Raw genomic sequence first — 25,750 nt, 5'->3', positions numbered from 1 at the left:
GCAGCACCGACAAGAGGGCCAGCCCCCAACCCGTACAAATTCCAGTGCACCCGGCAGAGTCTCTCTCACACCGCCTTAGCGTCTGCTCTCCTGATCGGCTGCCACAGGAAAGCCTATACTTGGGCCGAGTCATTGCCACAACCGAGGCAACACAGCTCCCCCACCATCGGTCTTACCAATAAACCAGTGAACCGGACTTGCCATATTCTATGCTACCAATGTCCAACAGGGCCTTGCAATCATCATAACACCCTTTCTTTGGACTATACACCTTCTTGGCAAAATGGTACACGACAAGTCTAGGCAACGACACAGCAACAATACACAAGAAGTCCTGCTCCATTGTTATCGAGCAACTCACTGATTGGATAGTCCTAAAGTACTTAATGTTTTCGGTATTCATCACTTATGACCATAAAAAGACATAGAAGATAGACAAATACACAAATAGACGCAGAGTGGCTGCTGCATCCGAGTGCAGTGCCATCTTACCAGGAAATGTATAGACAAATGACAGAACTTAAACAAACAGAGAGAAAAGTGAGGCTGGAACTAACGTATTTGAGGAGCATGATTTTTCATCACTTCCTCTGAGCTTTCTCCTGGCTCTGTGCAGGAGGGCACAGTAAGATGGCTGTGTGTTTGATCATCAACAAAGGGTGCTACTGTTCTTTTTAAACATATTTTTATGATCACAAGCTCCTGCTAGACATTGAGAACTTAAAGTACCTCATCAGTGAGTTGCTCGTTGGCAGAGAAACTGGACTTGGTGTGGATCGAGCTGCTGACTGTATCAGAGAGGCTTCGGAGGAGTTGGTGTGCAAAGGAGGCTTGCAATGTAATAGTGAGTGACTGCCTTAGTCACTTTTCTTGTGATCGCAAGACCACTTTGGACATTGTTAATGTGGAATGCTGGAAGTCCAATTCACTGCTTTATTGGCGGACGGCAGGGGGGCAGCGTGACCTCGGTCATAGTGAGCACGAGGCTTCAAGCCTGTTTACAGCCCCCCGGAGAGAGGCGTCTAAGCCTGTGCACTCCACCGGGGGCAGCGTGGTGTGACAGACAGGCTGGAGTCAGTGCTGTCTCTACCAACACCCCACCTCCATCCCCGCCCCCAGTATTCACTTGGCAGAGGACAAGCTGTACTGTGATCGACTGCAGACTTCTGCGGCCTTCGTGAACTCAGGATCTGGACTTTTTTTTTTGGCATGGCTGCATTTTACTGATATCTTACATGTGCTTGCTATCTTATATTTGCTATGTGTGTTTTGTGCTGTGTGTGACTGTTGGTACTGGGTTTTGTACCTTGGCCCTGGAGTAACTCTGACTCATTTGACTGTATTCTTGAGTATTCATGTATGGACCTCAATGACTTGAATTGAATTGAAAGCATTCCAACAGCGCCCACTCAGCTGTTCCTGTTCGAAAGAAAGCTCTAAGCTTATATTAAGCAAATTTATTGGATTAGATTTCTTTCTGTTGCATTCATAATTACTGTATTAGGGACACACCAAGATTGTAAATGTACTTGAATAACTACAAAGGCATTTAACTGGGCAAAATACCTCCATTCAATAGTGTTCAGCGTATCACATTCTTTTCTTTACCAAATACATTGAGGAAATTGGGGCTAAAACTGATCATTGTTGATATCAAATAAAATTATTTATTGATAATCCCTAGTATTTTTAAGGATCAGATCATAAAATTATGACCCTGTAAAGTTATTGTTTAAATGGAGACTATTACACAGTTTGGTTTAACATAGTAGGTTGACCCATAGTCCTGCCATGTGGCTGACACTTAAAACATTCAGGCTGACTCTACTGAAGGTCAAGTGGTGGAATATTATCTCTGTAATTGCAGCTCATATCTTCCAGGAACTGCTGTGATAAGAGATCTGCCCAATATTTTGCCTGGACAAGGGCATAAGAACCAAGCCAAATAGAATTACTGTGTGTAAAAGGAGGTATCAGTAGCAAGTTTGTTTTGGTTATAAAGTAAACCCTGCAATAACAAAGGTATTTTGTTTATATATTTAAATATATTTTATGAGTTTAAGTACACTTGAATAGTAAATATCTCTATCAGAGACATTTATAACTTTCAAGGAATCTTTTACAGCCTTGGTGATTCAGGAACAGTCAAAGGCTGTGTCCTGAACCCTGGGCCTCAGAATATGATACCTGATGCTTACTCACTGCTCAGTGCCTCACAGTAAGGCAGTAACAGCCTCTTAGTTGTGCACTGTCATGACACTGTATTTGTCTCTCCAGATTCGGAAAAGACAGTGTGGGAGGGCAGGGGAAGGAAGTGATGTCTGCATTGCAAAATGGGTCTGGGAAAACCCAGCCCCTTACATTTAGTTGGTGAACTGTAGGCACAGTTTCTACTGTGATATAATGTTATAGTTGCATTAACAGAAACAGCGATCAAACAAGACCATGGAGCGGATTTTTACTATTTTTGTTATTCAGAAGAGAGATATGATGAGACGAGATCAGCTAAAGATAATAGAGTTATAGAATTATAGAGAACAGAGCAACTAGTGCATGTCTTTTAAAGATTGTGTTTATATCCACTTCTACCAGATACCCACCACCCTCTGTGTGAAATACTGACAATCTGCCTTTTGCTTTAGCCTCCACAAGTTTAATAAGATCAAAAGATATACTGTAGGAGCAGAATTAGGCCATCCAACCCATTACGACTGCTCTGCCATTCCATTATGCTTGATTTTTTATCCGTCTCCATCCCATTCTCCTGCCTTTCCCCCATAACCTTTGATGCCCTGACTAATCAAGAATCTGTCAACCTCCACTTTAATAAGACAACTTCTAAGAACTGTGGGAAAAAGACACTGACCATCTATCCTCATGGTTTTAATGAGGATTGTTTAATGTCATTTCCTATACACAAGTGTAAGAAAAACAAAATAATTGTTACTTGGATCTAATACCACAAAAGATAAAGAATACAATAATAATAAAAAGCAGACAATACATATAAATACAAAAGATAGCTTCTATAAAAAAGATTGATTCTTTTTCCATAAAGGGATGCTAAGGTGTCTGACAGGAAATAATAAAGTAGTGGTGGAGTTAGTGGGTGGAGGTGTTGATCTGCCTTACTGCTAGGGGAAAGTAACTGTTTTGAGTCTGGCAGTCCTGGCATGGGTGCTACATAGCCCCCACCCTGATTGGAATGGGAAAACAGTCCATGAGCAGGGTGAGTGGGATCCTTCATGATGTTACTGGTCCTTTTCCGGCACCTTCCTGAATGTATGTCCTTGATGGTGGATAGGCTGGTGCCAGTGATTGGGCAGTTTTGACTACCCGTTGTAGAGCCTTCCTATCCACTGCACTGCAGCTTCTGTATTGAGGAGTGATGCAGCTCATTAAAATGCTCTCTCTCTACTGTGCATCTGTAGAATGACATGGGTATGGAAATCCCTTGCAACCATTTATAACTAAAGGCACAACATTCGATGCCCTCTAGTCTTGTAGTACCTTGTCCGTGGTTAACAAAAGTACCAAAAATATGTGTAAGAATACTAGCAATTTCTTCTCTTGTTTGCCACAGTATCCCATAATTCATTTGGCCAGCTCTTGGAATTCAGCCACCTCTATGTATCTCGACATCCATACTCTTATCTTTATTTTCAGTAAGATGCTGGCATGCTTAGACACAACGGCCTCTCAGGGACCAACCACAGGTGTTTTTTTTTCTGTTAAATGTATTTTTATGATCGTAAAACAATTCTGGACTCTAACAACTTCAGGTACTGCAGGTCTACCAGAGTAACTGGACTGGGTGCAGGCCATGTTGCTGCCTGCTACTCGAAGGCATTGGAGTTGGCCCGCGAAGAGAGTGTGCAGTGTAACCGTGGGGGATTGTCTTGGACATTTCTTGTGCAATCACAAGACCCTGTTGGACATTGATAATGTACGATGCCGCAGGTCTGTTTTCCTTGTTTGTTGACGCGATGGGCAGCAGGAAAGCTGCGTAGCCTTGGTTGTAGTGAGGACTAGGCCACAAGCTGTGGATTTGCTTGCTGCTACAGTCCAGGAGAAGAGGCACCAGAGGTGGCATAGCGTGGCTGGTATCCGTGCTCATTTGGAGGCTGGTCTCTCCTGTCGGTGCCACCCTCCAATGTTCATTCAGTGGAATGACAGGCCGGATTGCCAGGAACTGTGCCATCAATTTGTAGGATATGTCATTCAGGGTCCTGGGCTATATATGTGATTTTTTTGCTTGACTAAGTTTTTTTGCTCACTATTTTGAATGTGCTGTTTATGTCTTGCACCTTGGCCCCAGAACAACCCTATTTCGTTCGTCAGTCTTCATCTATGGTTGAGTGATAATTAAACTTGATTTGATTTGATTTTGATTTTAAGTCAATAAGTCCAAGCTCAGCACTGTACCCTCCCTTGAACACACTAATTTCCATAACCTTTTACACAGTAAATCAGTCAAGAAGTATTCATTTAAGATCTTGTCCACCTCTCAAAGTAGTAGTAGGTAGCCATCGATCCCAGAGGATCATGGGTTTGTGCTTCTGATGGACTGTGTCCTCTCCAGGGCGCAAGCCTGGGCAGGAAGATTTGAAGAACTGGCTGTTGCCCATGCAGCAGGTTTCCCCTCTCCATGTCACTGATGTAGTCCAAGGGAGGGGCAAGCGCCGATATAGTTTGGCACCAGTGTTGTTGCAGAGATTGCCAGAGTGAAACTGTAAACAACATCAAACTGCCTTAGGGACCCCAGCTCCGGATATCTTCCTCGGAGTTTACTCCCAAAGCCTTTCCCATGGGTGGGTATGCAGTAAGACAGCGGAGCTTTAAAATCAGAGTTTTCCTCTCCACAGATAGATGACCATACTGATCTTTAATGTAATCTATTCCCTACCTAATCACCCTTTTATTCTAAGTATACTTCTATAATCACAGAATCTTTTATGATCCTGCCTTGCCTTATCCATCAGAGATATTCTCATATCCTTTCTTTTTCCACTTAATTCCCCTTTTAATGTATGCCTACATCACTTAAACTCTTCAAAATATTTGCTTGATCCTAGCTACCTAAATATGATACATGCTATCTTTTTTTTGCTGATCTGAACCTCAATATCCCTATCAGTTAGGGTTCCCCAACACTGCCAACCATGCCCTTCACTCTAATAAAAATATATTCACCCAGAATTTTCCTGATCTCACTTTTAAAAATCTCCAATTTGTCAGACATCCCTTTGCCTACTAACAGCCTAGACAAAAAGGTTTATATTTACTGAGATTTCAGCGACTGAATTTATTTGGCATGAGCTAACATACAGACTGGGAGCTGCAACATTGCTGAGATTTTTTCAGCAGTGAGAAGGAGACATTGCAAATTCACAAATCTGTCAGCAAATTATAAAGATACAGTTAAAAATAAAGTTGCATGCAGACTGCGAGAACATATTGCATGATCTGTCACAGCAAATCTGTTTGAAGGTTATATAATTAAAACTCATATGAAATGAAAGGGAAAAAAGTGCTGGAAAGTCCTGTGAGAAGTTTGACTTTCACTTTATGATCTTCTCATTTAGAGGTACAGTATCTCGTAAAATAGAGCCACTTTGGGACAGATATTCCCTCAAATAGAGGAAGAGTTGCCAGGATAGGCATGGGCATTACTCAGAGTTGAGCCTGGGAAAACATTACCTAATGACAAAAAACAATTATCCATTACCATCCTTTGCTTCCTGCCACTGTGCCAATACAAATCTTCACTTAATTCCAAAGCTGCTATATTCTTTCCTTCCTATCGGGCATTTTGTCAAATACATTCAAGAAATCTAGATATTTAACTTCTACTGTAGCTGCTACTCTACTTGAGTCAAATAATTCAATCTTGATAGTCAGAAAAAATACATTTTTTGTTTTATAATGGTTTCCCATTGATTCTTAATAAGTATCTATACAATATTTTAGGGTACATTTTACTGTTGCTTGGTAAGTTTTCTTGTGGATTATCTTTTTCATTTCCTTCTTTCCATAATACTTTAGATTATTAAATTATTAATGGAATGTTGATTCCTACACTTGTCATCGGAGTCAAAAATCAACTGCGTTTCATGTAGGCAAGGAGACCAGAGATGTTGGAACCTACAGCAAAAAATAAACTGCTAGAAGAACTCCATATTGTCTTTTTCTTTCTTTCGCTCTCTCTCTCGCTCTCTCTCTCTCTCTCTCACACACACACACACACACACACACACACACACATCCAATGTAAGTACAGTATTCAAAGCTCAGTAACAGGAGAACAAGAAAAATGTTATTGCTGTTCACTAGGGAGGCCATAAAGACAAGTGAGGAACTCCATTCATCTCTTGCTGCCATCAGTGACACCTTTATACAAATAAATCTCATATGCTGATTATTTTTCTGATCAGAGACAGCTGCAATAACAGAGTTGGTGCTCTTTGAGGATACCTGTAGAATACCTCTTCTCAATAAAGGCTGTATTTTGGAATAATGTTTAAGGTTGAAGATACTGTTCATGGAAAGAACAGTATCCCTATCTGATTCTGACATCCACTGGTGTTTCCTCACTTATTTTCGATAAGCTGGTTCAGTCTTGCTAGATCATCCCCTTCCTAAATTAATACATTTTTTTACTGTCCATAAGTTCAGTCTAATGCTACTTCAGGATTTGTGATATTAGATTAGAAATATACATACTTGTATAAAAATACAATGGGATTGAACTCAGTTATGAAGGAATTCACTGCTCATTTTGAATCAATATACTGTAAATGACAAAGTACACGGTTCATGATCAGTTGTATCTTTTACTTATAGATCTTCTGATCTGGACTTTTCTTTCAGCAAATACAACAGGGGTATTCAAAAGGCTCTTAGATAGGCACATGAATCTGCAGAGATTGGAGAGTTATGGACCATGCGTAGAAAGAAGGCATTAGTGTAGTTGTGTGTCATTAACTTAATTAGCCTGGCACAATAACATGAGCTGAAGTGGCTGCTCCTGCGTTGTATGCTCTATGTTCTATGTACATTCTACATTAATCACATTTTTATTCTCCTAACATTCTCATCACCTTCCCACAGACACTGCCATTTATTCACATGTTGGAGACAATTTACAGAGTTTAATTAACCTGCCAAAGTGTACGTCTTTGGGATGTGGGAGGAAACCAGAAAACCAGAGGAAAGATGCATGGTCTCAGGGAGAGTGACAAACTCCTCACAGACAACATATGAGGTCTGGATTGAACCCAGGGTTTCTGGCACTGTGCCACCCTTCTCCATGACTACAGATCACATTACAAAATTTGGGTGATGGCGTGATTATAAAGTTGACGGTGTATGCAGCCAATGAGGCATGAGTGAGAGTCTTATAATGAAGCTGAAAGTGGAGTGAGGCATGGAATATAGAACATTGTAGCTCAGTCTAAACCCTCTGGCCCATGACGTTGTACTGAATTTTTCATCTACTCTAAGATCAATCTAACCCCTGCCTCCCACATAGCCCTCCATTTTCCTTTCATCCATGAGTCTTGAATGTCACCATTTCATCTGCATTTACCACCACCCCTGGCAGCGTGTTTCATGTTCCCACCACTCTCTGTTTAGAAAAACCTACTACCAACATCATTATACTTTCCTGCAATCACCTTAAAATTATGGCCCCTTGTGTTAGCTGTTTCACCCTGGGAAAATGTCTCTGGCTATCCCCTCGATCTATGCCTCTTATCACCTTGTATAAATATTATGGATGAATCCGACTGGTGGAGATGCATGGAGATTGAATGGTGGGGCTGTGCTGTTTTGAGCAGTTGCTGAGGCTGGTGGCGTGGCTAGTGAGACATGGAGTTAGAAAATATGAGCTCTGACTCCAAACACTTATGTCAGAAAGAGATAGAGAATACAAATCTTCAAGTAAAGCTAAAGTTAAGGTAGTTACAGAAAAAAATCAAAAGAATCAACGAAAGGACTCTTTAAATGCACACACCATTTGAAACTATAGTGTACATAATAATAAGTATAGTTTGATAGCAATTACAGAGACTTGCTTGTAGGATGACATCAATTAGGTTCTGAATATTGAGAGTACGTGACATTTAGAAAGGACAGGAAGCATGGAAAAGGAGAAAGATTGGCTCTATATTCACTTTCTTAAGTACACCTGTATAACTGCTCTTCAATGCAAATACCACCCAATCATGTGGCAGCAACTTAATGCATAAAGCATGCAGACATGGTCAAGAGATACACTGTTGTTCAGATCAAATATCAGTATGGGGACAAAATGTGATCTAAGTGATTTTGACCGTGGAATGATTGTTGGTGCCAGATGGGCTGGTTTCAGTATCTTAGGAACTGCTGATGTCTTGGAATTTGCACATACAGCACTTTCTAGAGTTAACAGAGAATGGTGCAAAAAATAAAAAAAAACAATGAGACGCAGTGATGTGGGCGAAAACGTCTCATTAAATGAGAGAGGTCAGAGGAGAATGGCCAGACTGGTTCAAGCTAACAGGAAGGCAACGGTAACTCAAATAACCATGTGTTACAATAGTGTGTGCAGAAGAGCATCTCTGAACACACAAAACATCAACCGTTGAAGCGGATGGGCTACATCAGCAGAAGCCCACAAACGTTATTATTTTCGAGGCCCAGCACGTAAGTGCAATACGAAGAAAGCATGGCAGTGCCTCTACTTCCTTAGGAGTTTGTAGAGATTTGACATGACATCTGAAACTTTGACAAATGTACTAAGATGTGCAGTGGAGAGTATATTGAATGGTTGCATCACAGCCTGGTATGGAAACACCAATGCCCTTGAGGAGAAAATCCTACAAAAAGTAGTGGATACAGCCCAGTCCATCACAGGTAAAGCTCTCCTCACCACTTAGCACATCCATGTTAAGTGCTGTAGCAGCACCGCGGCACTCATTATCAGGGTCCCCACCACCCAGGCCATGCTCTTTAGTCGCTACTGCCATCAGGAAAAAGATATAGGAGCCTCAGAACTCACACTACCTGGTTCAAGGATTTACTGACAACCTATGCTTCTTCTAGCTCTGCTGCAGTATAATAGACCATATCTAGTCAGATGTGCTTCTCTACATTCGCTACCAACTCTATCCCTCGGAATTAACTGACAACTTACCTGGCAAATGTGCCGCTAATTCTGGTAAAGCCACAAGAACTTAACTTAAGGCCTATCCAGAGGGAGCTAAAAAGTAACAAAGCTTTGGGACAGCACAGTGACACAACCAGTAGAACTGCTGCTTCACTAGGTCCAATGACCCAATCCAATCCTGACCTCTCATGCTGTCTTTTTGGAGTTTGCACATTCTCCTTGTGACCACGTAAATTTAGAACATGCTGAACATAGTATACTAAGTAACATAAGGACTTTGGCCCAAATATTGTGCTGACCTTTTAACCTACTCTAAGATAAATCTAACTCTTCCCTCCTACATTGTATCCCACTTTTCAATCATATATATGCATATCTAAGAGTTTCTTAAATGTTCCTACCATTACCCATGGCAACACATTCTATGTACCCGCTTAAACTTTCCTCCAATCACCTTAAAATTTTGCCCCCTCGCATTTGCCATTTCCACCCTTGCAAAAGTCTCTCCACTCAGTCTGTGCCTCTAATCATCTTGTACATCTCTATCAAGTCACCTCTCATCCTCCTTTGCTCCAGAGAGAAAATCCCTAGCTTGCTCAACCAAGCATTAATGTCTCATACAACATATTCCTTAATTCAGACAGCATCCTGGTAAATCTCCACTGCACCCGCTCTAAAGCTTCAACATCCTTCCTATAACGAGGTGACTAGAACTAAACACAATATTCCAAATGTGATTTAATCGGTATTTTATGAGCTGCAACTGCAACTCACGGCTCTGGAACTCAATCCTCTGATTAAAGAACACCAACAACCATACAACCAACAACTCTATCAACTTGCGAAGGGTTCTTCTGGGCGCTCCAGTTTCTTTCCACATGCAGAAGACATATGGGTTGGTAGGTTAATTGTCCACTGTAAATTTCCCCTATGTGCCATTGAGTGGTGGGGCATATAATCTGGGGGAGATGTTGGGAATACAATGATCATAAGACGGAGTAGGGTAACTGCATGTCTGATAGCCAATGTGGGTGAACAGCCTGCTTCTGTGCTGGACAATGCCACAAAAGGTAATGCCTCAAGCAGGCACTAGAGTGCACTGACCTGACCTTAGCCCCCACCGCCATGTTTCGCAACAGTATAATTTTCACAGCCAAGGGATTTTATTTGAACTTTTTCATCATGGGAAGCAGTCTGAGAATTGGCACAGATGTGGCCCACTGTAAATGTCACATCTATCTTATTGGCATGTTAACAAACTCCTTCATTATTTGCACATACTAATCTAAATTGTGTTTATAGATATTTCGTATCAGAAGCAAACTGCAGTTATTAAAGTCAAAAGCAGTGTCATTACTTCAGTTTACAGAGTGCAACTAATCCTTTCTTGCAAACAACCATAACTCTTGATTCATTTCTCTTTTGCCTCACCAAGTATCAGAATACTGAATAGGTTCCCTTAACAGAATGCATTGAAAAATCTGCCGGAACCACACAAATTTTATGGTGTGTTTACATCACAGGCTTGCAAAAATCAAGGTCATCCTGCACTGCTGTTGCAAGCTGTGGGTAAATGAAGTGGTTGTCAATACAACTGTTATTGTATCCATGAAACGGGCATCTGCCATCAGGAAAAGTCTTTGATTATCCTCATATAAAGAGCAAGCCTTATGGGCGTACTCTCTTAGAAACTAGAAGTCACTGCCAGAAGTGCTAAGCAGATTATGCAGCCTGTTTTCCTCCAGAAATCCCTACCTCACAGAGGCCAGACATCAGCCAATTTGATTTTCCCCAGGGATACAGAAAAGTCTATGGGCCATGAAGACATTCTGACTAAGGTATTGAAAATTAAATTAGCTTCATTAGTCAGACGTACATTGAAATGTAGAGTGAAATATGTAATATGCGTCATCAATGTGCTGGGCAGCCTGCATGTGTTACCATGCTTCTGACACCAACATAGCATGGCCTCAACTCAATAAACCTAACCTTATATCTTTGGAATGCGAGCACCCAGAGGAAATCCATGCAGTCACAGGGAGAATGTACAAAGTCCTTACCGACAGCGGCAACAATCAAACCCCAATTAGTGAACTCTGGCATTGTCAAGGGATTGTGCTAACCACTACGTTACTATTTGGACATATAACCAAGCTTTTAAAGTGTAGTCACAACATTGACATATAACCAACGTTGCCCAGGTATGCCCATACACAAGGAGAAAACATTTAGTAATTGCTATCAACCAGAAACCTGACTGAAGGTCCTGAATACCCCAGTTACAAAAGCAAGTGGATGAAAGTGCATTGCATATCCTGTGGCCAATGTCTCACCTCCTGTCTCTCCTCGAAATCACTGCACAAGCCACAGATCAGGAAGCAGTATAATTTCCGTCAAAGCACAGTAAGCTCTGTGTAATTTTAAGAGCTGAATGTAACATCGTTGTACCAATCATCAAGTGCTGACTGCCTCAAACAGCTCTACTCGATAGTTGCTTTGGGGAGAGGCAATTCTAAAGAGCCTCCAGATAGTACCTCCATGGCTTAAAAATCACGAACCACCACTCCATCCAGGTCAAAGCAGTCTGCATAAGGAATACTCTAAAAATTTACTCACTCCACCGCTGAAAGACCGTGATGCCCCTCCAAAATATCCAGCAAAAAGAACAAGGGTAGCAGGAGCACCACCACATTCCAGTTCCCTTCTAAGACTAGACTCTGAAATATATCACCAATCATTTAATGGCACTGGGACAATACTGAAATTCCTTTCCTGAATCACTGTAGAAGTACATAGACTCCAGTAGTTAGGAAGATTCTCACAGTAAAAATAGATAGAGACCAACTATAAAAATTAGTATTAGTGTCAGCAGCATCGTCCACATTGCAAGAAGCAAGTTAAAAATTACCAGCGATATTCATTGGGCAAATTTGCACAAATATATTCCTGCAAACTAGATATTCCATCTTTGATTTTTACCCAACAATATCCAGCTACCACAAGTGAAGCAAAAATTTTTCACTACAGATGACCTGCTCCCATTAAAGAGGCTAGAAATAGGAGAGATGCAACCACTTTGTTGCAGAGTGAGAAAGGAAATAAAATTTATTCAGGTTTTAAATAACCTGGGTTCTTCAGCCATTGACCTGAAACATTAATAGATATTGCCTAGCCTGCTAAGTATTTTTAGGGTTTATTATTCAAAACAGAAGATTTTGAAGAACAGGAAATTTAGGAGGATTACAACGTTTGGGGTTATTACAGAGTTTGATAAAAGCAAGGCTATGGAGGTATTTGAAAATAAGGATGTTGATTCTAAATCTTAACTAGAAACATTAACCCCCAGATCCAGATCCAAGCTATGATCTTATCAAATGAGAACAGGCATAAGTAGGTAAATGGCCTACTCCTATTTCTTATATTCTCCACTTATCATAACATTTCTGCATATAATAAACTAGGCAAAAAGTTTGCCTTTGATCCCCTCTTATTCATTAGCCATTCATTAGCTTTCTGTCAATTTTACTGCTCTCCTTAACATATCTCTTACTCTAGAGGCATCCAGTGGATGCTGACTGGGACTGAATAATCTCTCCTCCATTTCGCTCTCCGCAAATTAACCTTTGCCTTTTTGGCCAATGGGAGGTCTTTTTGACACTAAAGAACCCAAGGCTAACATAGGTTGTTGCGCAGTCAAAATCTAAATAGTTGAGATCCCGAAAGCGCTCTTGTAAAATACCTCATTCATCTTGAAGCTATTGGAGGGGGAAGGGATAAATGGGTGGAGAGCTCCACAAGAAGTGATCATGAATGGACCTCTCTGTGAATGAGACAATAGCGGTAGCAAAAACACGTAAGAGAACAAGGCCAAGGATATGGAAATTCATCTTTATATAGCAGCAGAGATTAAAGCAAGACATGTGTATGATCTGAGATAGAACATTGAGAGCAATAAAAATAATGTAACAGATCTTGTCATCTAATACTAATCTTCCTAAAAGTCAATACAATAATTTAATAGTATAATAAAGTTCCATGCATGTGCCAATTAATGTCTAAATCCCAACTCACTGCTATATTCAGAATGGCAAATATCTTTCTACATTTCACATGGAGTCCAGCAACAAACATGGTTGAAATTGCCAGTTGGAACCTGCATGAGGCAACTGTGAGGAAAGAAATAGACTCTGTTGATTTCAGTGGGATTGTAGGGCTTTGAATTTCAAAATAAAAATTATCAGTGAATTCAGGAACATGATACGAAAGTAGTGGTTCATATTGTAACATGGTCCACGTGTGCTGACAGCATTTTAGCACCACACGCAAGTGCTTTGTATAATCCAGATTGTAATCACCAAGCAACTATTCAATAGAACTACCTCAATGTAATCAACATGCTCTCAACAGGTCAAGCAGCATTTGTGGAGGCAAAGAGATGGTTGACATCTCTTTGAGACCACGCATCAGGACTCTGCTTTCCAGTCCTAACACAATGTTAATTGTTTTGTGAGCAGTTTGGGGCATCTATGACAGGATCTGCTTGCATTAGAGAGGGTCCAGAGGTGATTTATGAAAATGATCCCAGAATGAAAGGTTAACATAAGAGGAGCATTTGATGGCTCAGGGCCTGCAATCATTGGAGTTTTGAAGAATGAGGCTGGATATCATTGAAACCTACCAAAGATAGAAAGGCATAGATTGAGTGGATGTGGAGCGGATACTTCTAATGGTGGGAGAGACTAGGACCAGAGGGTAAAGCCTCAGAATAGAAGGATGACCCATTAGAAGAGAGATGAGGAGGAATTTTTTTAGCCAGAGGGTGGTGAATCTGTGAAATTCATTGCTACAGATAGCTGTGGAGGCCAAGGCACTGGAGATATTTAAAGCGGAAATTGATAGATTCTTGATTAGTAACAGTGCCAAAGGTTATGGGGAGAAGGCAAGGGAATGGGGTTGAGAGAGAAAATAAATCAACCATGATCAAATGACAGAGCAGACTCAAATGATCAACTGGCCTAATTCTGCTCCATCATAGTCATACATCACTACAGCACAGAAACAGGCCCTTTGGCCTATCTAGTTCATGCTGAAAAATTAACATGCCTAGTCCCATTGAACTGCACCTGGACCACAGCCTTCCATACCTCTCCCATACATGTATTTATTCAAGTTTCTCTTAAATGTTGAAATCGAACCTGAATCTACCACTTCTGCTGGTAGCTAATTCCACATTCTCACCATCCTCCTGTGAAGAGGTTCCCCCTCATATTCTCTTTAAACATTTCACCTTTCATCCTTAACCCATAACCTCTGGTTGGTCACACCCAACTTCAGTGGAAAAAGCCTATCTATACCCCTCATGATTTTTTATACCTCTATCAAATCATCCCCCCTATGTTCTAGGGAATGAAGTCATAACCTACTCAACCTTTCCCAACAACTCAGGTCCTCAAGTACCAGCAACATCCACGTAAATTTTCTCTGCATTCTTTCAATCTTATTTATATCTTTCCAGTAGGTAGGTGACCAAAACTGTGCACAATACTCCAAATTAGGCCTCAACAATATATTTTACAAATTCAACATAACATCTCAAATCCTGTGCTCAATACATTGATTTATGAAGGCCAATGTGCCAAAAGCTTTCTTTATGACCCTATCTATTGTGATGCCACTTTCAAAGAATTACTACCAGATCCCACTGTTCTACCACACTTCTCAGTGCCCTACCACTCACCGTCTAAGACTTGCCCTAGTTTGTCTCCCAGAATACAACACCTCTCATTTGTCTGCATTAGATTCCTTCTTCCATTTTTCAGCCCATTTTTCCAGTTGGTCCAGATCTCACTACAAGCTTATACAGTCTTTCTTGCTATCCACTACACCTCCAATCTTGGTGTCACCTGCAAATTTGCTGATCCAGTTTATCACATTATCATCAAATCATTGATATAGATAACAATTAACAATGAACCCAGCACCAATCCCTGTGATACAGCACTGGCCCCAGGCCTCCAGTCAGAGAGGCAACCATCTACTGCTACTGTCTGGCTTCTCCCAAGAAGCCAATGTCTCATCCAATTACTTACCTTATCTTGAACGCCAAGTGACTGAGCCTTCTTGATCAACCTCCTTTGCAGAGCCTTGTCAAAGACCTTGTTAAAGTCCACGTAGACAACATCCACTGTCTTTCATCACCTTTCCTAGTAAGTTCTTTAAAAAACTCTATAAAATTGGTTAGACACAACCTATCATGCACAAAGTGATACAAACTATTCCTAATCAGTCCTGATCTATCAAAATATTTTTATATCCAGACCCTTAGAATACCTTCCAATAATTTTCCCACTATTGGTAGGTTCACCAGCCTATAATTCCCTGGCTTATTCTTAAGAGCCTTTCTTACACAATGTTAGCTATCCTTCAATCCTCTGGCACATCACCCATGGCTAAGGATACAGCCATACAGGGTAACTATCTTTGCTAGGGCCTCTGCAATTACTGCACAATCCTCCCACGGGGTCTGAGGGAATACCTTGTCAGGCCCTGGGGATTTATCCACCCTGGTTTGCATCAAGACAGCAAACACCTCCTCCTCTGAAATCAGTATAGGGTCCATGAACTCAGTGCTGCTTTGCCTCACTGTCATAGGCTCTGTGTTAGTCTCCTGAGTAAATATAGATGCAAAAAATCCATTTAAGATCTCCCCCATCTCTTTCATTTCCACTCATAGTTTACCAATTTTGTCCCTTGCAATTCTTTTTCTCTTCACTTTATCGGCTAGGGTCACCTCATGCCTTCTTTGAGCCCTCCTGATTTCCTTCTTAAGAGTCTTTTTGTATTTCTTTGCTCAATGCCTCATTTGTTCCTATCTGCCTAATTACATTTTTTTCTTCTATCAAAGGACCTTCAAACTGAAATATTAACTTTGTTTCTCTTCCCACCGATTATGCCTGACATGTTGAATACTTCCATCATTTTCTATTTTATGGTGGCACACCATTGTTACATTAGTTAAGATTGACTAGCTCAGCATGACTCAGAGATTAATTGATTTACACTGATGCTGCATGATATGTATATTTAAATCTACAATAGGCTATTTCACCCCGACTGGGATTTTGGCAGCATACTTTCTGAGGTACATCTTCCCTGTTAACTTTCAGATCTGCTGGTATGTTGAGACAAAGAAGGTGCTGTAATATTGCAACTGTTATTTGCGATGGGTAAGGTTTTCACTCTATTATATTCACAGGCTTCAGATCATGTTTAGTGTTGCTACATATATTGAAACTAAAGGGGAAAAAAAGAGCCTTTACAAACATGATGATTACATTATTTAATCCAATGACAATTTGCAATATCTCCCTGAAATAATCTTCCTTCTAAAAAAAATAAGCATTTTTTTGCTGTATAATTACAGAAAAATCCTCTGATCTCATAGCATTCTCCAGAGTGTAAGATGGCTCATTTACTATTTCATGATGAAGACCCACACTTATAGCTAGATAACAGTTTCATAGCAGTAAGGGTTTCTTAATTATAATGTGTCTTCATTCACATGCTGTTGAGGTTAGTAGCCCAGATTTAATTCTAAACATTCCACAGGGGAATGTATGAGACTTTATGCTCTATTGTTATATTGGGAAATATTGGATAAAAGAATTTACTGAAATACATTTATAGATCAACTGACAAAACAACAAATCTCACAACATATGTCAGTGATGATAAATCCGATTCTGATTCTGACATATTATAACCAGAATCACAGAAGGACGCCGAAGTTATATAATGCTTTTGCTTACGGCAATTGCTTACTAGAATCATACCAAAATTAATTGCTTTGCAGACTGCTGTTTATTATAGCCCCTAATCCACATAAATCATGCAGCTTTGCCCTTTACTAGATATTCTAGATGAAATACTGCATTAAGTTGAAACAAAGTTCAGTTTCCCTGAGTCTGTACGGTTTTGATAAAACTCTAAACTGACAAATGTGAATTATGATTTACACCACAGTAATTATTGCACATCATAACCATTTCTTCATGCATAACCAAAATCCTTCTGAAATTAAGTGTGAATCACTAAAAATTGCTATTTATTTAATTTTTCTCTAGATTTCTCCCCATTTTGTAATTGAAAACCTCACGACTCAAAGAAAATAATTGGTGACATCACCTTGTAAGTCTGCATATATTGATATATCAAAAAGACTGCTGTACCCAGCAAGGTTACTTGCTTTTGATTGCTTTCTGAATAAAGGTATGTGGATTTTCCTGTGGACATTTGAACCTAGAAAAAGTTCCAGGAAGTAACAGCAGATGGGCTGACTTGGGTAGACTTAGTCCATTTGATCACCAGGAGTTCAAATTTACTCAACTACACTGGAGTGGCTCTTGGTAAAAGAACAGGGCAGTAGCTACTCAATGGTCCCTTTCTTTCTGCAGTCCTTTCAGCTCTATCTGTGTGCCTAAATATCACAGACATTTTTCTGACCAAATTAACCACGAGAAATGCCATGAAATCACGGTTTATAAACATATTTTCAGGATGTTCACATAACTAGGTCTAGCTAATTACAGTAGTGATTCTGGAATAATTTTAGCATTAACATGAGCTGCTACGTCTCAGATAACAGGGACAACCTTTTGGAGACGAATCACTAATTCATTAGAAGTGATTTATTACATACGATCCACATTTTTCTTTGGAATGTTTCAGCCATTAGACTGTGAATTCCATTAACAGATATGATTATCACTAGGTCTGCATAGGAAACTCTTTAACGGTACAACAAGAGATAGTTTTCTATTTTAAAAGCTAAAACATGTGTGAGGCTTGGTGAAAATAATTATGTTTCCTAACTTTTACTTAACTGACATTTCTTCATTGCTAAGTCTATTTCCCAGAAGAACTAACATATTAAAATATAACATTATTAAATTTTTTTATACTTTTGGTGTTAATGTGACTTAAGTACAGATATGTACAAAGTGAGCTTGATTACCACAGCCAAGAGCATTTTATCATTAATATTACAATGTGCTTTATATGGAAGATGGGACCTTTTAACCAACTCCCAATCCCAACATAAAACATTTTGGGACTATTATAATCATATTAAACCAATGACTGCCTGGAAACCAAAAAATAAAGCCTCTGTACACTGACTGTTATGCTTCAGCTGTGCAGTGCATAGTGGAGCAGAATTGACAATGACAAACACAATAGCAGAGAAATAATATCACTCAACGAATTTCTGATGGGTTCTGAGTGCAGATGTGTAGTGTGGAGGACAACTGCTTATAACTTAACAAGCAGCCATCAAAGTAAGAACAGATATATAATTATGTTATTAATAGGCATTTAAAAGGATGATTAATGGAAGAGGTAATCATGGGAAAGTTAAGAATTGCGCTTATTGCCTTTCTAAATCTCAGCACACAAAAAGGAACTTTAAAAACAACTTTTGCAGTGTAGTTCTGATGCAGTGTCTCGGCCTGAAATGCTGACCCTTCATTTCGCTCTATAGATGCTACCTCACCTGCTGAGTTCCTCCCGCATTTTGTGTGTTTTGCAGCACTGTATAACTATTTGTTGCAATTGTTGGAAAGGCAATCTATTTGCACGTAGTCAGATATCACAATCAGCAACAAAATAAAAATCAAGACCATTTGAACATACGAGGTGTAGAGCAGCTAGCACATCCCATTCACATGGAGTCGTAAAGTAATACGAGCACTTTTGCCCAACTCCTCCATGCTGACCAGAGAGCCCACCTGAATAAGTCCCATTTGCCCTCATTATTCAGCTATTCCCTGTGAACCCAAAACAAGTCCTGGAAGTGAAAACCTAAGCCAGCTAGGTGAACAAAATGGAAAAATCTCTGATGCCTTTCTATAAGTGGTGGAATAGGACTGATGGGAATACTTTGAAAGTTAGCCTAGATGGAATGGGCCAAGTGGCTCCTTCAACGTTGTAAGAAAATATGAGAATATGAGAAGTCAATACTACTAATGACATGCAGATTACTTTGCAAGTAATTTTATATTGTGAACATATAAGTAATGCCACAGCTAAAGCCTCATTCTTGGGATACACAGGCAGGAAAGTCACCATTTAATTTATATCTTGAGCTCAATTAGCTGATGAGCACCACCAATGTGGAACCAACACTGTCTCCTGTAAGAAGATGACACCAGTGAACAATGCACACAATGCGGCATCCTCATGATGTTTTTTGTCTTTGAATGGGTTCCATGGGTTTATTTGCTTCATGGTTGTCTGTGGAGAAGATGAAACTCAGGGTTGTATGCTACAAACATATTTTGATAATAAATGCACTTTGAACCTTTGAATCCCGATGCTTCTGATTGGCCCCTTCTCCAAACTGCTTTATATGTCTAGAGCATATGACATTCATTCCTGAGTCACCCTCATTACATACTGTCATAAACATAACATTATAGTACAGGCCCTTTGGTCCAAATGTTGTGCCAACCTTTTAACCTTTTCTAAGATCAATCTAACCCTTCCCTCCTACATAGACCTCCATTTTCCTTTCATCCATGTGCCTATCCAAAAATATCTTAGATGTTCCTAATGTATCTGTTTCTAACACCATACCTAGCAGGGTGTGACACTGTGTTCGGATATGGCCCACAGTGAGAGACATTGAAGCGGGTTGACAGTTCACAGACTTTAACACGAACAGAGTTAGAGGGAGAAGAAAACAATAAATGTTAAGCCAAACAGGTTCGTTAACTAAAACTCTCAAATGGAAAATGAAGCCAGCACTGCGGCTAAAAGGAATAACTAAATATAAAAGGAATACCACTAGACTTCAGAGTCAGTTGACTCGACAGTTCAATTTTTCAGGCAAGGCTGAAAGCAAGCAGGCAGCAAAACATTGCTGGGCTTTGCTCAAGTCTCGACAAGCACTATGATGAAAAGGATGGAGTTAGGTAGCATCACAATGAAATAATAATTAGCTGACATGTGCATATTCACAGAATAATTAGCTGACATGTGCATATTCACAAGTGCAATTACCGTATCTGATGTGTTGCCAAATCTGTGCTTGTGACAGGGTGTTCCAAGCACCAACCACTCTCTATGTAAAAAAACAACTTCCTCCAATCGCCTTAAAATTATGTCCACTCATATTAGCCATTTCTAGCTTGGGGAAAAGACTCTGGCTGCCCACTTGATCTCTGCCTCTTATCAACTTTTATGTCTCTATCAAGTCCTCCCTTATCCTCCTTCACTCCAAAGAGAAAGCCCTAGCTCGCTCAACCTATCCTCATAAGACATGCGCTCTGGGCTGGGCAGCATCCTGGTAAATCTCCTCTGCACCCCTCTCTAAACCTTCCACACTTTTCCTATAATGAGGTGACCAGAACTGAACGAAATATTCCAAGTGTAGTTTAATCAGGGTTTTATAGAGCTGCAACATTACCTCTTGAATTCAGTACCCTGAAGGCCAACACACCATACAATTTCTTAACAACCCTATTAACTTGTGCTGAAACTTTCAGGGGGTTGACAGATATGAATGCCAAGATCCCTCTGTCCCTACAGAGTGTTAAGATTCCTGCAATTAACCCTGTATTCTGTCTTCAAATTTGACCTTCCAAAGTGAATTACTTCACACCTTTTCAGGTTGTATTCTATCTGCCAATTCTGAGCCCAGCTCTGCATTCAATGTTCAATTGTAACCATCAACAACCTTCCATAGTATCCACAACTCCATCAAACATTCTCTGTCACCAAGGGGACAATACAATCACAGCTAATAAACTTGAAGAGTCTATCTATCCATCACCATTCATCAGTGCTGCCAAACCTCAAGCCCCTGAACCCTAATCCTTTCAAACTGCGGAACACTCCTGCATACACCGAGACAAACTTTATAATTGCTCTAATATCTTGTGCAGTTTATTGTACTCCATAACCATGCATCAGAACTTGCCAAGCCAGCATATATTGGCAGGTTTATATCTGTTTCCACTTGCCAAGTCAAATGTCTGCAGAAAGATCATGCTGAATTTTAACGTGCAGGACTGTGTTGGTCTGAGTTTAGGAGTTGGCGAGGTGATGGTGAAGAGACAGGGTTGGGGTGTTAACAGTCTGCGGTGAAGCTGCCTCCAGTCTAGCAATTACCACATTTAACTGCAGTGCATTAGACTGCAAGTAAGAAACTTCCTCAGGAGAAGTGCCATATAATATGTAATGGAACTTTGTCTGAGGAGTATTTCTTGCAATAATACCATGATTACAGGGTTGTTTGCGGCTTTTGTAATTTACTCAGACCCCTGACTTCCAAGGCTTCCTGAAACTTGCCAGTGAGCACAAGCTGAAAACACAGCTGTGATCATGGCTGGTAAGGAAATATCAGTTAGCAATAAGATACAAGAATATTTATTGCCTGCTTCACAGTACTGACCTTGCTCTGATACCTTTGTTTTGACATTGTTGGAGATTTTCTGCATCTGATCTGACTCTGGGTCTTGGTTCTACCAGAGCACATGGGTGCTGCTAATTCTGATATGTTTTGCCTCAAGTGAGAATTAAAGTGGCAGGCAATTTTAAGCTTAGCGTTGCCCATATTGGCTGAGAGAAAGCGCATTACAAAGAGGACAAAGAGGTCACCCAGTCCATGTTTGGTCTCTCCAGTGCTGGCGGGGGCGGGGGGACACCAAATACAGTACACTAGATCTAAAGAAATGCAAGTGAAGGAGCATTTGGGCCTGGATAGTGGGAAGGGAAATAATACTTGCTAGGACACACCAAGTCTGCAGACAGATGTACTGTTTCCTTTGATATGAATGAAAGGTGTAGCGGGATCTGACGTTCCTAATAATAACAGGGAATAGCCGTTGCAAAAGGTACACATGGAATAATAGTGCATCAAGAGTATCTAGACAAGATTTGGTGCAATTTTTAAAAATTCATTTACAGGGTGTGGGCGTCGCCAGCTAAGCCAGCATTTATTCCCCATCCCTATTTTTAAGAGTCAACCACATTGCTATGGGTCTGGAGTCACGTACAGGCCAGACCAGGTAAGGACGACAGGATTCTTCCCCTAACTGGCGCATCAATCATGAGTTGGAGAGCTCCGAGAGAGGAGGCAGCGCACAGGTTCAGGAGCGAAGTTTAAAAGGGGAAAGCTTTGCGGGAATTCGGCTATAACTTTAACCGGCACAACAATCTTGTGATGGAGAACAGGGAATTTTCAAGCATAAAGGGAAGACTCTGTCTAGCGGAGCAGTCATCGATGGAGTGGTCAGAGGCAGAGTGGTAGGGCATTGGCTCATTCGGGCTTCGGCGAGGTAAGTGGGTGAGTGGACTTCATTTTCTCCTTGCATTTCTTCTGAGGAAATAGCGAGCATGTCTGTGGGGTTAGTTCTTTACTCTGGGTGTCAGATATGGAAATCCTGGGAATCTTCCAGTCTCCCAGGTGGTCACATCTGTGCCAGGTGCACCGAGATGCAGCTTCTGAGAGACCGTGTTAGGGATCTGGAGCTGCAGCTTGATGACCGTCAGCTTATTAGGGAAAGTGAGCAGGAGATAGATAGGAGCTACAAGGAGTTTGTCACCCCGAGGCTGCAGGAGTTAGATAAGTGGGTGACTATCAGGGAAGAGATGGGAAGAGCTCAGATAGTACTATGGCCATCCCCCTCAGTAATCACCATCTCGTTTTGGATGCTGTTGAGGGGGGTGACCTGACAGAGGATGACCACAGCGATTGGGTCTCTGGCACTGAGCCTCGTACCGGGGTGCAGAAGGGAAAGAGGAAGATGAGGAATATGGTAATCATAGGGGATTCCATAGTGAGGGGAACAGAGAGGAGGTTCTGTCAGCTTGATAGAGATACCCACATGGTGTGTTTCCTCCCAGATGCAGATTGTCTCAGATCAGGTGCAGAAATTTCTAAAGGGAGAGGGTGAACAGCCAGAAGTCTTAGTACACATAGGTACCAATGATATAGGTAGAAAAAGGGATGAGGTCCTGAAGAGAGAATTCAAGGAGTTGGGTAGGAAGCTGAAAAGCAGCACCTCCAGGGTAGTAATCTCAGGATTGCTGCCTGTGCCATGTGCTAACAAGCATAAAAATAGCATGATCAAGCATATTAATGCGTGGCTGAGAGACTGGTGTAGGGGCAGGGCTTCGGGTTCCTGGATCATTGGGGCCTCTTCTAGGGGGAGGTACGACCTGTACAAAAAGGACGGGTTACACCTGAACCCTTAGGGAGGGTTTAAACTAATCTGGCAGGGGGATGGGAACTGGAGTGATAGGGCTGAGCAAGAGGAAAACAGAAATAAATCAAAGATAGTGTGCAACAGAAATTATAGAAAGGACAGGCAGGAGATGAGGCACAATCGCAGCCAGTGGGATGAGTCACAGGACAACAAAGGCGTGGTGCAGTTAAAACAGAAAGCAACAAGTACTGGACTGAAAGTGTTGTATTTGAATGCATGCAGCTTAAGAAATAAAATGGATGATCTTGAAATTCAGCTACAGATATGCAAGTATGATGTTGTGGCCATCTCTGAAACTTGGCTAAAGGATGGCTGCCATTGGGAGCTGAATATCCAAGGATATACGGTGTATAGAAAAGATAGGTTAGTAGACAGAGGGGATGGTGTGGACCTGTGTATAAGAAATAATATTAAATCATTAGAAAGGGATGACATAGGATTGGAAGATGTAGTCTCTATGGGTTGAGTTAAGAAATGGCAAGGGTGAAAGGACCCTAATGGCAGTTGTATACAGGCCTCCAAAAAGCAGCCAGGATGTGGATTACAAGTTACAGTGTAGCGATGTGCTACACACAGAGCTAGAAAATAACGACACGCAGTCTGTAAGTCGCACTCGAGACTAGTTTATTCAAACTTCGCAGCACTCGCTTTTAAGCAGTTCCCTTCCAGCCCTCTCCAGGCAGAAATGACGTCAGAGGTGCATTACGAAAGTCTCTCCCCGCGCACAGGCTATTTTGTGAGCCGGTTCGCTTGTGTAGAAAGTGGGTCGCGACAACAGCAGAAGATAGAAAAAGCGTGTCAGAATGGCAATGTCACAATAATCACATTTTAGCATGAAAGTGGATTGGGAAAGCCGGGCCAGTACTGGACTACAAGAGAGAGAATTTGTAGGATGTCTAAGGGATGGTTTTTTAGAACAGCTTGTTGAGTCCACTAGGGTATCGGCTGTGCTAGACTGAGTGATGTGCAATGATCCGGAGGTGCTAAGAGAGCTTAAGGTTAAGGAACAACTGTGACCACAATATGATCGAGTTCAGTTTGAAATTTGAGAAGGAGAAACTAAATTCCAACGTGTCAGTATTTCAGCAGAATAAAGGAAATTACAATGGCATGAGAGGGGAACTGACCAAAGTTGACTGGAAAGAGACACCAGCAGGAAGGACAGCAAAGCAGCAACAGCTGGAGTTTCTACAAAAATTGAGGGAAGTGCAAGACAGATATATTCCAAATAAGAAGAAATTTTCAAGTGGAAGAAGGACACTACTGTGGCAGACAAATGAAGTCAGAGCCAAAGTAAAAGCAAAAGAGAGGTTATACAAGGAAGCCAAAGCTAGTGGGAAGATAGAAGACTGGGAGCTTTTAAAAACTTCCAGAAGGAAACTAAGAAGGTCATAAGGAAGGAAAAGATGAATTATGAAAGGAAATTGGCGACTAATATCAAAGAAGATACTAAAACCTTTTTTAAGTATATAAAGCGTTAAAGAGAGTTGAGAGTAGATATAGGACCAATAGAAAATGACGCTGGAGATATTGTGATGAGAGACGCAGAGATGGCAGAGGAACTGAATGCGTATTTTGCATCAATCTTCACAGTGGAAGATGTCTGCAGTATACCAGACATTTAAGAGTGTCAGAGAAGTGAAATATGTGCATTGTACCGGATGACTGGAAAATTGCAAATATTACTCCACTATTTAAGAAGGGTGGGAAGCAGCAGAAAGGAAACTATAGACCTGTTAGCCTGACATCAGTGGTTAGGAAGTTGTTGGAATTGATTGCTAGGGATGAGATTATGGAGTACCTGGAGGCACATGACAAGATAGGCCAAAGCCAGCACAGTTTACTGAAAGGAAAATCCTGCCTGACTAACCTACTGCAATTTTTTGAGGAACTTACAAGCAGGGTAGACAAAGGAGATGCAGTAAGTGCGGTGTACTTGAATTTTCAGAAGGCCTTTGACAAGGTGCTGCACATGAGGTTTCTTAGCAGGGTAAGAGCCCATGGAATTTCAGGGAAATTACTAGCATGGGTGGAGCATTGGCTGATCAGCCGAAAACAGAGAGTGGAAATAAAGGGATCCTATTATAGCTGGTTGCTTGTTACCAGTAGAGCTCCACAGGAGTCAGTGTTGGGACCACTGCTTTTTATGATGTATGTCAATGATTTGGACGATGTGATTAATAGATTTGTGGCTAAACTTGCCAATGATACAAAGATAGATGGAGGAGCGGGTAGTGTTGAGGAAACAGAGAGTCTACAAAGAGACTTAGATAGTTTAGGGGAATGGGCAAAGAAGAGGCAAATGAAATACAATGTTTGAAAGTGTATGGTCATG

Source organism: Mobula birostris, chromosome 6 (assembly GCF_030028105.1).
Source record: "Mobula birostris isolate sMobBir1 chromosome 6, sMobBir1.hap1, whole genome shotgun sequence".
Classification (NCBI taxonomy): domain Eukaryota; kingdom Metazoa; phylum Chordata; class Chondrichthyes; order Myliobatiformes; family Myliobatidae; genus Mobula; species Mobula birostris.
This window is presented reverse-complemented; position numbering follows the sequence as displayed.